Below are 11,454 nucleotides of genomic sequence, written 5' to 3' on the forward strand. Positions count from 1 at the left end.
GAAGGGCTGGGTTTGCGGGGAGCTGGACTGCCACAGAAGGTGCAGAGGCAGCCAGAGTTGGGGTACTGGGGAAAAGTTTGTGCACCTCTTCTCTCTGAAGCTGTGAACCCCAGTCTCCCATGCTATCTCCCCCTTACCCTCTCCTCTGACCTGCCTGGGCATCCATACAAGCCCCCACACTCCACCTGGTCCCACAGCTAGGAGGCTCTATGAGGGAGATGGCTGGAAATAGTCTCTTCTTACAGTTCTACATAGTCTGGAGGAAGGGCCCATCCAAGCCTCAGCCCTGGCAGCTCCTTAGCAGAAAGTGGGAAAGCTGAAGGGGCCCCAAAGGAGGAAGGCCCTCTGAAGGGCAGGGTGGCCAAAGGGTCTGAAGTTCAGGGACCTGCTCAACCACCAGCATCTGCCTGCTTCCCCAGCCTTGGGAAAGGATGGTCTCTGGCACAGGACTAGGGCACCAGAAAGGTGGTGGATGATGGCAGTGAAGGCAGCTGCAGATCATAGTTTTCTGGGGAAAAACCTAGGGGCTGGACTGGGGCACTGGCCGTTGAGATATCTTGCCTACCTATAGCCAAGTCCCTGAAATAAGCACCAAGAGCGGATTTCCGTTTTTTTTTTGTTTGTTTGTTTTTTTGTTTTTTTGTTTTTTTGTTTTCTTTTCTAAGTGGCCATGCTTTCACCAGGGGATTCCTGATCCTGGAGCCTCACCATTCTCTGCTGGTCTCTTGACCATGAGGCTCCCCTCTCAAAATCGTGGTAGGTCCCAGCCATCCCTAAGCTCCCTTTATCTTGACCTTGAGACTCACTAATAGATAAAAACACAAGTATCTTTCCATAAGAGTTCAGTGGTCCGTAACATCAGACAGACCTGGTTTCCTATTCCAGCTGCACCATTTACCAGCTGTGTGTCTTTGAGCAAGTCACTTAAACTCTCTGAGCTTCACTTCCCTTATTTTTAAGTTGGGGATAATAAGAACCTACATCAAATAGCTGTGATGATTGGGTGCCTGAGTGATTCAGTTAGTTAAGCATGCGACTCTTGATTTTGGTTCAGGCCCTGATCTCAGGGTTGCAAGATTGAGCCCTGTGTCCAGCTCCGCTCAGCGCTGAGCATGGAGCCTGCTTAAGATTCTCTCTCTGCCCCTTCTCCCCATCCCTCTCCAGAAGAAAGAAAGAAAGAAAGAAAGAAAGAAAGAAAGAAAGAAAGAAAGAAAGAAAGAAAGAAAGAAAGAGGGAGGGAGGGAGGGAGGAAGGAAGGAAGGAAGGAAGGGTGGGCTGCTGGGGCGCCTGGGTGGCTCAGTCCATTGAGCATCTGCCTTCCGCTCAGGTCATGATCTTGGAGTCCCAGGATGGAGTTCTACATTGGGCTCCCTGCTCAGTGGGGAGTCTGCTTCTACCTCTGACCCTCCCCCTCTCGTGCTTTCTCTCTCTCACTCTCTTTTACTCAAATAAGGCTTTTTTAAGAAGTGAAAAGAGGGCACCTGGGTGGCTCAGTGGGTTAATCCTCTGTCTTTGGCTTAGGTCATGATTTCTGGGTCCTGGTCCCACATAGGCTTTTTGCTCAGCAGGGAGCCTGCTTCCCCCTCACTCTCTGCCTGCCTCTCTGCCTACTTGTGATCTTTCTCTGTGTGTCTTTTTTTAATCTTTTAATCTTTTTTTAAAAGATTTTATTTATTTATTTGAAAGACCAAGACACAGGTAGGCAGAGAGAGAGGAAGGGAAGCAGGCTCCCTGCTGAGCAGAGAGCCCAGATGTGGGGCTCAATCTCAGGACCCTGGGATCACGACCTGAACCGAAGGCAGAGGCTTTAACCCACTGAGCCACCCAGGAGCCCCAATAAATAAAATCTTTTTAAAAAAGTGAAAAGAGGGGCGCCTGGGTGGCTCAGTGGGTTGGGCCGCTGCCTTTGGCTCGGGTCGTGATCTCGGGGTCCTGGGATCGAGTCCCACATCGGACTCTCTGCTCGGTGGGGAGCCTGCTTCCCCCTCCTCTCTGCCTGCCTCTCTGCCTACTTGTGATCTCGCTCTCTCTGTCAAAAAATAAATAAATAAAAATCTTAAAAAATAAATAAATAAATAAATAAAAAAAATAAAAAAGTGAAAAGAAAGGCTGTGATGACAATTGAATGAGATAAGCTGTGTCTACAGCAGTGGTGCCTGGTGCCTAATAAGCCCTCAATCAATGTTAGCTACCTTCAGCAGCATCTTCATCCATGTTTCAACTTTTCTCAACCCCAGCTCTCAGAAGAATGTCTGATAAGGCCAGGACAGAAGCTGCTGAGGGCTAATGGTGGATACCTCCTAAGAGTGTGGTTTAAACCAGAGCTGAAGCCTCAAGGCACGGAAAAGCCAGAGGAGAGGTCTTCTTCTTGGGAATGGCAGGGGGAGAGGGCACTGCGCCAACCAGCTAACAGGTAACTGGTGTCTCCCCAAGTACCCGCCAATGATCTGGAGTCCACCTGTGGGAATCCCATAAGTTCCCACCTTCCCCAGCCACTGAAAACTAACCACAGCCCCAGGGTCTGGGAATTATGGCCAAAGCAAACCCCACCCCCGCCCCTTGATGAAAGTCTTGTGCTGACCTCGAGCTGGGGAGCCCTGGGCTGCAGCAGTGACATCCCCGACTCCATTGCTCCAGGTCAGTCAGGCTGCCCTTCCTGATGACCTTGCTGCTCCCCAGCCTGCCAGCCCTTCCCCACCCAGCTCCCCACTCTTCCATTTGCCCATTGGGTGAGCCCCAGCCAGGTGGGGCCCGCCGACTGAGATCACTACTCCTGACGACAGCCACACTGTCTCTGCCAATGGCTCAGTTCCTGACTTGGCAGGAATTCCCCTTCTCGAATTGCCCATGGATGCCCAGGCTGCGCTGCCCCATCCAGTGTGCACTCTAAGCCTCTCTTCTTCCAGCCTGTCCCGGCCCCAACTCTGATTCAGTCCTCTCAAGCCTCAGAACCTGGGTCCTTCCAAGATCAGAGGGCCTCCTGGCTGCCCATAGCCTGTGCAGGGCCGGCTCGCTTGCCACTCCTGGGTTCAACCTGCCTTTCCACCTTGGCAGCTTTCTCAGCCCTTCTTTGTCTCCTCTTTCAAGCAGTGCCTATGTTCCTCTGCAAATCACCCCCAGGTTCTTTAGAGACAAGGTAGCTGGTTGCTTACCCCCCTCCCTTAACCCCTTGGCCTCAGCAAATTCTATTCGAACCTGTGCCTAGAACAAAACACCACAGTGCCACAGATTCTGTAGCCATGGCCCTGACTTTCCACTACAGACACAAGCTAGAAAAGTCACCCATCAATCAGACTTTCAGAATGAGAAGCATATTCAAAAGCCCGGAGAGAAGTTATCGTTTAAAAGAAATCCTCACACCTGTGAAGCTGAGAAGCCCCTTGTAATCCTTTCCGTCCAAACAGCAACCATTCCTTTGCTGAAATGTTCAGTAACTCTGGATTTGCCTCTACTGAGCTTACATGACAAGGCCCTAGAAAGCTCCAAATGGCAAATAGAAATCACTATATCCCAGGTGGTGACTGAGCATCATAAAAAGTGTTTCTTCTAAAAAGGTGGTTGTGTAGCAGGCTCCTGGATGGCTCAGTTGGTTAAGCATCTGCCTTCAGCTCAGGTCATGATCCCATGTTTCTGGGATCCAGTCCCACATCTGGCTCTCAGCGGGGAGCCTGTTTCTCCCTCTGCCGCTCCCCCTGCTTATGCTCTTTCTCTCTCTCTCTCTGACAAATAAATAAAATCTTAAAAAAAAAAAGATGGGGGGCGCCTGGGTGGCTCAGTGGATTAAGCCACTGCCTTCGGCTCAGGTCATGATCTCAGGGTCCTGGGATCGAGTCCCGCATTGGGCTCTCTGCCTGCTTCCCTCTCTCTCTCTCTCTCTGCCTGCTTCTCTGCCTACTTGTGATCTCTCTCTGTCAAATAAATAAATAAAATCTTAAAAAAAAAGATGGTTGGATAACTGTGAAAGATAAGAATTCCTTGAGATAGGTCATACCCGAGTGTTCCTTCCCTAGATGGTCTTCTCTTGCTCAGATCCATCTTGGGAACTGACGAGGGTGGGAGCCGGTGTGCCCAGGCCAAAGCACAGGCATGCAGATGGAAGGTGTAGTTGGGAGCGACTTCCCAGATCATGACTTTGATCTGGTCAGCCACCTTCTTTGGCTGAGGTTCTTGGGAAGTCACTTGGTTCCACCCCCCCCCCCCCCACAACGGTTGCTCTCATTAAAATGGAGAGTTACACATTTCCCCTCCAGGCAGGCTCTAACATAATAAGATCGCCTACAAAACTTCAGAGGTCCACCGGGTTTCACTTCTTGGAAGCCTGGATGGCAGTTCAGGGGTCTGCCTGGAGTGAGATGACAACGTTACCTAGCAGGTGCTGCGGTCCTTGAGTCAGTGCTCCCTATGTCCATCCTGGCTTTGGTGACTGCTGGGAGGAGCTGTTCCCACTGCATGCACTGCTGGGAGTGGGCCAAGTGTTGGGGAAACAGATTCAGTGCCCTTCAGGCCAGCCCTCTTGGGTTGGTGGGAGATTTTTGAGGTGGGGGGAGGAAGAGGGAGGGACCCAGTCATTTGATTCATTTGCCAAAAATGAGGAAGAAGTGGCTTCGAGCAGTGCTCAGCAAATGAGGGCAAGTCCCCTGGAGTCTACTGGCCTCTTACTCCTATCCTGGAGCCAGGGATCAGCTTGGAAAAGTCCCCGGGACCAGGGCCAAGGGCAGGCACTTACTCTGGGGCACCTATCAGAGACAGTGCGGCATCCAGAGTTTTGGGGCACTGTCCAGCGGAGTCGGGGTTATCTCCTCAACCTCTGCCATCTGCTAGGCTAACCCCCACCTCGTGTGGCTGGCAGCCTCCCTGCGCTCTGTAGCCCTTGTAGAGATTCCAAATGACACTCCAAAGGCGCCTCCCTTCACGGCCTGCAAGAAAAAACGCGGGACCTTGGCCCAGCGGGCTGCTGCTAGGGGGGCAGAGAAGGGGATGGAGGCACGAAGGGATGCCAACAAATAAAGGCTTTCCTGGAGGAGGGCACCACATGATTTCCGTGGGCCCTTGAGTGTGCTGGGGGACAGGGAACAGGCAGCCATAAGCTGGGTGTTCCCTTCTCAGATGGAGAGGAGGCTCAGGGGAGTGGGTGAGGCACCAGTCACATCGCATGCGGTGCTACTTGTTATATACATGGTGAATAGCGACCCCTGGAGTTGTGCTCAGAGGTGGCAGTACAGACAGACCCAGGAGAGGTGGGGATGGGGTGCTTGGATGGAAGGAGAGATCGGGAAGGGCTCCCCATCTCTGAGACACCAGAGTGGGGGCAGCAGGCTGGACTCCAGATCCTCAGGTCTGGGGATGAAGTAGAGAAGTGGGGAGAGGGTGCAAGGGGGCCTGAAGGGGCTGAATTCCACCTACTTCACATCCTGCCAAGGGGCGGTTCTGGGCTGAGGTTTGTATCAGGGGGTAGAGGATTCTGCTTTTTGGGGATTGCCCTATCCTACAGGGAGGAGAGGACAAGCCAGAGAGACGTGCACCAGACAGAGACCCAATAGGAACGCAGCCACGCAGCTTCCCCGAACACCCTGCCGTCCCAACAGGGGTCCGGGTCGAGGGTTGTTGTTGTTGTCTCATCCAGAAAAAATACAACATTTAATGTCTATAAAGGTGCAGTATGAGTCATTTCACGGAATGTCTAGGCCCCTTCATTGGCAGCAAACAAACTTTCCAGCCCTCTTTTGAGGAAGCCATCCAACTCAGCTGCTGCTGGTGGTTTGTGTGTGAGAGTGTGTGTGTGTGTGGGGTTCTTCGTGTGGGATGGGTCTCCATAGGGTCTTGCCTGCCTATGTGGGTGTCCGTGTGGGTTTCTCAGATGTGAGTGAGGGTGCAACCATGGCAGGAAGGTGGGGTGTGTGTGTGTGTGCGCGCGCACGTGCACACATGCATGTGTGTGAGCTTGACTCTTGGATGTGAGTGGCAAGTCCCCTCGTGTGTGTGTGTTTGTGGGCGTGTGTGTGTGTGTGTCTGCAAGGCAGCATGGTATGTGAGCCTGTGTGTCTGAGGGTGTCTACGTGTACATTTTTTTCCTCATCACTGCCAAATTATCTTCCCATCTCTCCCCTCCGAAGTGAAGGGCTGGCCGAGGGACGCTAGTAATCCAAAAGGGGGGCAGCTGGGGAGGGAAGAGGGACTGGAGGAAAACCAAAGCAATTCCACTCGTCGGAGGAAAGTGTCAGCCAAGGATGAAACTGAAACCGAGGCACCAGCACTCTGGGATCGTCCTGGGGCTTCGGTTCCTCCCACTCCCCCGCCCCCTCCAGCAGGCTGTGGAGATTAGTCAGCCTGAAATTCCCATTCCTACAGCCTGGACTTGGGGGCTGAGGCTGTGAGGCTGGGCTAGAAATTGGCCTGTGGTTAGCACGTGACCCCATTAGCACCCATTATCACATTAACACAAATTAGTATATCAGATCCTCTCCCAGTCACCTAGTGGGGCACAGGGCCAGGCTGGAGAGAGAGGCCACAGCTCAGGCCCTGCTCCGTGGAGGAGAAGCCAGCATGGGGGCATCAGGGGAGTGGACAGGCTGAGGACCGCCGCAGGCCCGGTTAGGGACCGAAAGAGGGGATAGAGACATCAAGTTTGACAATAGGATCCTTTTCCTAGGTCGTGCTCTGGGAGGAGACACCTTGGGGAGGGGGTTAGTCGAAAGGAGGGGGTTTCCAGGAATAACTGGGCACCGCCCTGTAGGAAGGAGGCCCGGGCTCTGAGGTCTGGGCAGGAGACAGACGGTATTTCTCCTGGCACACAGTGAAACGTTTAGGATCCTTTGGGTTTTTTTTTAAACCCCTTTTCTCTTCTTTATGGAAAATCCTAAGGATAACTTTCTCGGATGGCTTTGGACATCCTGAAAGCAGGGGAGCTGGACTGACTGACAGAGGAGAAGAGGCACCCAGAACACTAGCACAGTGCATGGCTTTGATGTCTTGGCACAAAAATGGGAGATACACCCCACCCATATATTTCTATGTTAAGTTGTGTCATGGGAATAGCCACTGGAGCCTCTGGAAAGGTTGAGGCTGCAGCCCCCAACAACTCTTTTTTTTTTTTTTTCCAGCTTAAATGTGTCTGGCCACAGGTTATTTTTGTGCCTTGATACTTTTAATATGTTAACTAAAGAGCCACCACATAACCATGAACCAACACGGGAAGGTCAGCAGCATCATGACTTCTAGAGCTCAGGGCCTGCAAGGAGGTAGAACACAAAGCTCTATCTACTGAGAACAAGGCTGCAAGTTTGAGCCCCAAATGGGCCTCTTAGCTTTTTTTTTCTTCTATAGCTGCCAAAGACTGAATTGAAACGCGCAGAATCCCTAACAATCGGTTTACAGGCTTACATCCAGCCCAAAGCTGAACCCCTGCCCCTCACCTAGGCTGAGCCCTGGTTCCAGACTGCACCCCAGCCCCAGCCCCAGTCTATCCCGGCGCAGGAGATGCATTCTGGGTCTCAGGGGAGCCAGGCTAGAGAGTGGCTGTTCAGGGAAACCCACCTCCAACGACCCTAGACACGACTCAAAGTTTCCATTCTACTGCCCGCGGGTCAAGAGAGCCATCCCGGGAGAGGAAAGACGGCCCCTAAACCACAATCCCTACGCTGAAGGTGAGCCGCCCCAAGCTCTGCGGGGCCGGGGAGGTGGCCCAAGGGACTATTAAGAAGCACGCAGGAGTCAGCCCCACGCCGCGGCGCTAGCGCAGCAGGTCGGATCTCCCGACTCTCCCAGCCACTTCGGTGGGAGCGCAAGGTCCGAGGGCCAGTGGAGGTTCTGGCGGCCCCTCCCGCCTTTCCCTCGCCTCCCCCACCGCCCCGCCCGGCCCCTTTCTGGGCTCTCGCGCCTCCTAGTCCCGAACAGCTCTGGGGCTGGGCTCCACCCCCGACCCCCAGCAGTGCGCCCAGGGCGCCTCTGCAGCGCCACCTGCAGGCGGAACGTGCACAGCGCGGCGTCTCGGGCCGAGGCGGGAACTGGCGACCGTGAGGGTGGAGGAGGAGGAGAGGAGAGGTCGGCTTCTCTGCTCGGAGCTTTCCTGGCCCGCGCGCAGCCTCCCCTCGCCATCCCATCCCCGAGCGACCTGGCCTGCCCTGAGCTCTGTCCCGCGCCCTGCCCGGCGCCGACGGCCAGGGCTCCGACCTTCCACTCCCGCTGCTGCACTCTGAGCGGCCTCCTGCCCCGGGCGCCTCTTCTCGGGAAGCAATGAAGTCACACTGAGCCCGCTCCGCTGACTCATGAGAATCCTTCCCCCTCCCCGGCACACCCCTTGAAACTTCCCCCTCAATCCCTTCTTTCCTGCTCCCGCCCCCCTCTTCCTCCCGTCCCATCAGGCGAGCAGGGGCGGCTCCGGGAGGACTCCTGAGGAGGACTCAGTGAGGCAGCTGGGAGAGAAGTGGCGGGCGAGAGTCCCCACGGAGACATCCGTGTTTCTGTCCCTGCCCGGCCACTCCGCGCTCTTCTTGGGCGCACAGGGAATGTCCTGGGAGAGCTGCATGTTTGCAACCTCCGGCAGAACTCCCACCATGGTATTCTTTTGTAATTATCCACCTCACATAGTGCGCGCCTGCTGAGAACGCCCCCCCCCCCCCCCCGGACCTCCTTCCCTCCTCTGGGCCGGGAGTTCACCAGGCAGCTGAGGTCTCTTTGGAGCCTCCTGTTGGGATGAACGGAACCACAAGGGCTTGCGCCACCAAAGGGACAAGTGTAGAGTGTTCTGAGCCGTGAGCTGCCCTCCATCCCTGCATTAAGTCAAGCTGATGTCTTGAAAGGTCACTGTGGCCCTTTCTCCTAGGACTCGGTACTGGCCCAGTCCAGGTGGAGGTGGGAGCGACTTTGAGACCAAGGATTCCCTGTTCGCAGCACTCTCCTCCTCCCCCGACCCCGACTGTGCGGCTAGTTTGAGGATCCCACTGGAGTAGACCAGAATCCCATGCCAGTTGTTTGGGATATTAGTCTCAACAAAGTGGCTGAGGGCCTCAGGGCCTGATCAGAGTAGCCTTCAAGCGGGAGGGGCTCTGCTGGCCTCCCTGAGACACCTAAAACTCCCCCTTTGCTCTTGTGGGGCAGTGATCCTCAAGCATTCTTGTCCACCCAGCAAATCATGGTGCTGGATTTTCTTACCTTCCCTGTATACAGTTTCCAGCTGTCGCTATGCTTAAGAGCTGGGTGGTAAAGCTTGCGGGCTTCCTGGCTCTCTTGTCAGCACTTGGGGACATGGTTCTGCCAAGGCCATAACCAATGTGAAAATGGCCATGCACCAAGAGCAAAGTGGGTGTATAGGCTGGTCTAGGGGCTCAGGCCTTATGTGGAACGAGGGACAGTGTTATGAGCTCTTCCGTCAGCATCAGGGTGATGGCTACTCTGGGTTATGGTGGCTTTCCAGCCACCAGCTCTGCAGGGTGTGTTTGTTGGCAATTGGGAACCATTAAATGGTTGGGTAGAGATGTATGTGCTCAGATCATGGCTAAGAATAGTCCTGCCATAAAGCTTTCCTGGGGGTAATTCTGGGCTTGAAGTCAACATTTTTTAGGGGCAGAAGGATGCCACCTTTCCTGGAGCCCAGTTTTTAGTCTGTCACCCTCTCCATGGAGAGCAAATAAGGCAAGGTACAATTTCTAGGGGTCATAGGGTTTCTGGCTGTAACTTGCTGGATCAAAGAAGAATCACAAGCCATAGACTAAAAAAGCAAAACCCCAAAAACCAAACCTGTAAATCTAGTTGAGCCGAAGGGACAGCAGAGGCCATGTAGGGAGACACTTGCCAAGAGCTTTGAGTCCCATTAGCGTCTGCTCTAGACCTCAGAGATGAAAGACAACTGAGCCCATGGCAAGGTGAACACAGTCCCGTGCACGCTCCTGAGAGACTTTTCTATCCACAGGAGGTTCGAACTGAGAGTAGAGGGGTAATCTAGTTTGTTCCCCTCCGTTTACAGATGAAGCTACGGAGACCTAGGTAAGTAGCTGCCCCGGGCCATCCACGCTCAGTCAGCAGGGCTGAGACTCACATCCAGGTGTGCCCTTTCTACTGTGCTCCACGGCTGGGAGAAAAAAATGAAAACAAAAACATGGGCAAAGAGCACTTACTGGAACCTGAGGAAGACACACAGGGAGAAAGAAAACAAGCAGGGGAGACTGCAGAGATTCTGAGAGGAAGGACAAAAAATGAAGGGGCTGAGGAAAAGTGAAGAGAAAGAGTTGTATTCTCTTCGGGCAAGAAGAGCATCAGTCCATCCTCTGTAATAAGCATCGTACACAGGTTCACTTAGGCATAGTAAAGTTATTCATATTTCGTTCGTAGAGATGACAGAGAGGATACAGCCATAGGATGGAGCGCTTTGGTCAGTGGAAGAAAAGCCTAGACTAGAGAGAAGCAGACCAGTACAGCACTGTGAGGAATTGTGGAGGTCCCTTCTGAACTCTCGCAGCAGACTCCCAGCACCGGTGTTGTGGGGATGGACCCCACTGCCCCTGCCTGTGGCCTCCACTAGGTTATATGGCCGTGAGGGCAGGGACTTATGTATTACTCATTTTCTTATCTCCAGGGCCTACCGCACCGGGGCATGCAGTGACTGACTGTACAGCACACGTTTCCTAGCTGGCCAGTAACTGCCTTCATGAGTCTGTGGATTTGTAAATTCAACGCCCATGGTTGGGGCTCCTCCAGAAGCATCTCGGCGCTGCGCGGCAAGTGCCAAGGCATCGGAGTTGGGGGGGACCAGCCTGGGGAGCCAGGCACCTCTGTCCGCAGACACCAGATGTGACTCCTGGGCTTTTCCCAAGTGATGCACAGACCTCAGAGGCCTCACTGGGGTGTCTTGGGGAAGGCACAAGATGAGGCAAAATTGATGAGGGCCTCTGCCTGGCAATGGGCTTCTGGCAGATACATTGGTTTTTTTACCTCCAAATTGCCAACGCCTACCAGCCAAAGAGCACCAGGACCCTCCTGGGGCTGGACCAGTTAGGGCTACTGCTCACTGCAGTACAGGGGACGCACACCATGGGGCAGCACAGGGTGTGTCGGGAAGAGGGTACCAGGAACGGGTTATTAGAGGATTTGGGCCAGGCTGGGTGACTTGGGGGAGCGCCGAAGGAAGCAGGGCTTTACTTCGGATTGGATGCTGTCAAGAAGCTCGAATCATCCAACAAGTAGGTGCCTTATTCGATACATTTTACCCCCTAGGAGGGCAGACGAGAGCGAGGCTCAAGTGGTAACTGGTCAGGCAGCAGCAATCGCTCGCATGAGACAGTATGGGGGTGGGTGGGTGTTGGTCGTCTCTGTGGTTTGGGCAACGTTCGTGTTTTTGTCTGTGTTCACACATGATTATGAAGTGGCCTTGTTTTTGTCTGCATCCAACCATGGTCAGAGTGGCTGTGTGCAATGCTAACATCTTGTGAATCTGTTTACATTCAACAGAACACCCTGGCC

Source organism: Meles meles, chromosome X (assembly GCF_922984935.1).
Source record: "Meles meles chromosome X, mMelMel3.1 paternal haplotype, whole genome shotgun sequence".
Taxonomy (NCBI): Eukaryota; Metazoa; Chordata; class Mammalia; order Carnivora; family Mustelidae; genus Meles; species Meles meles.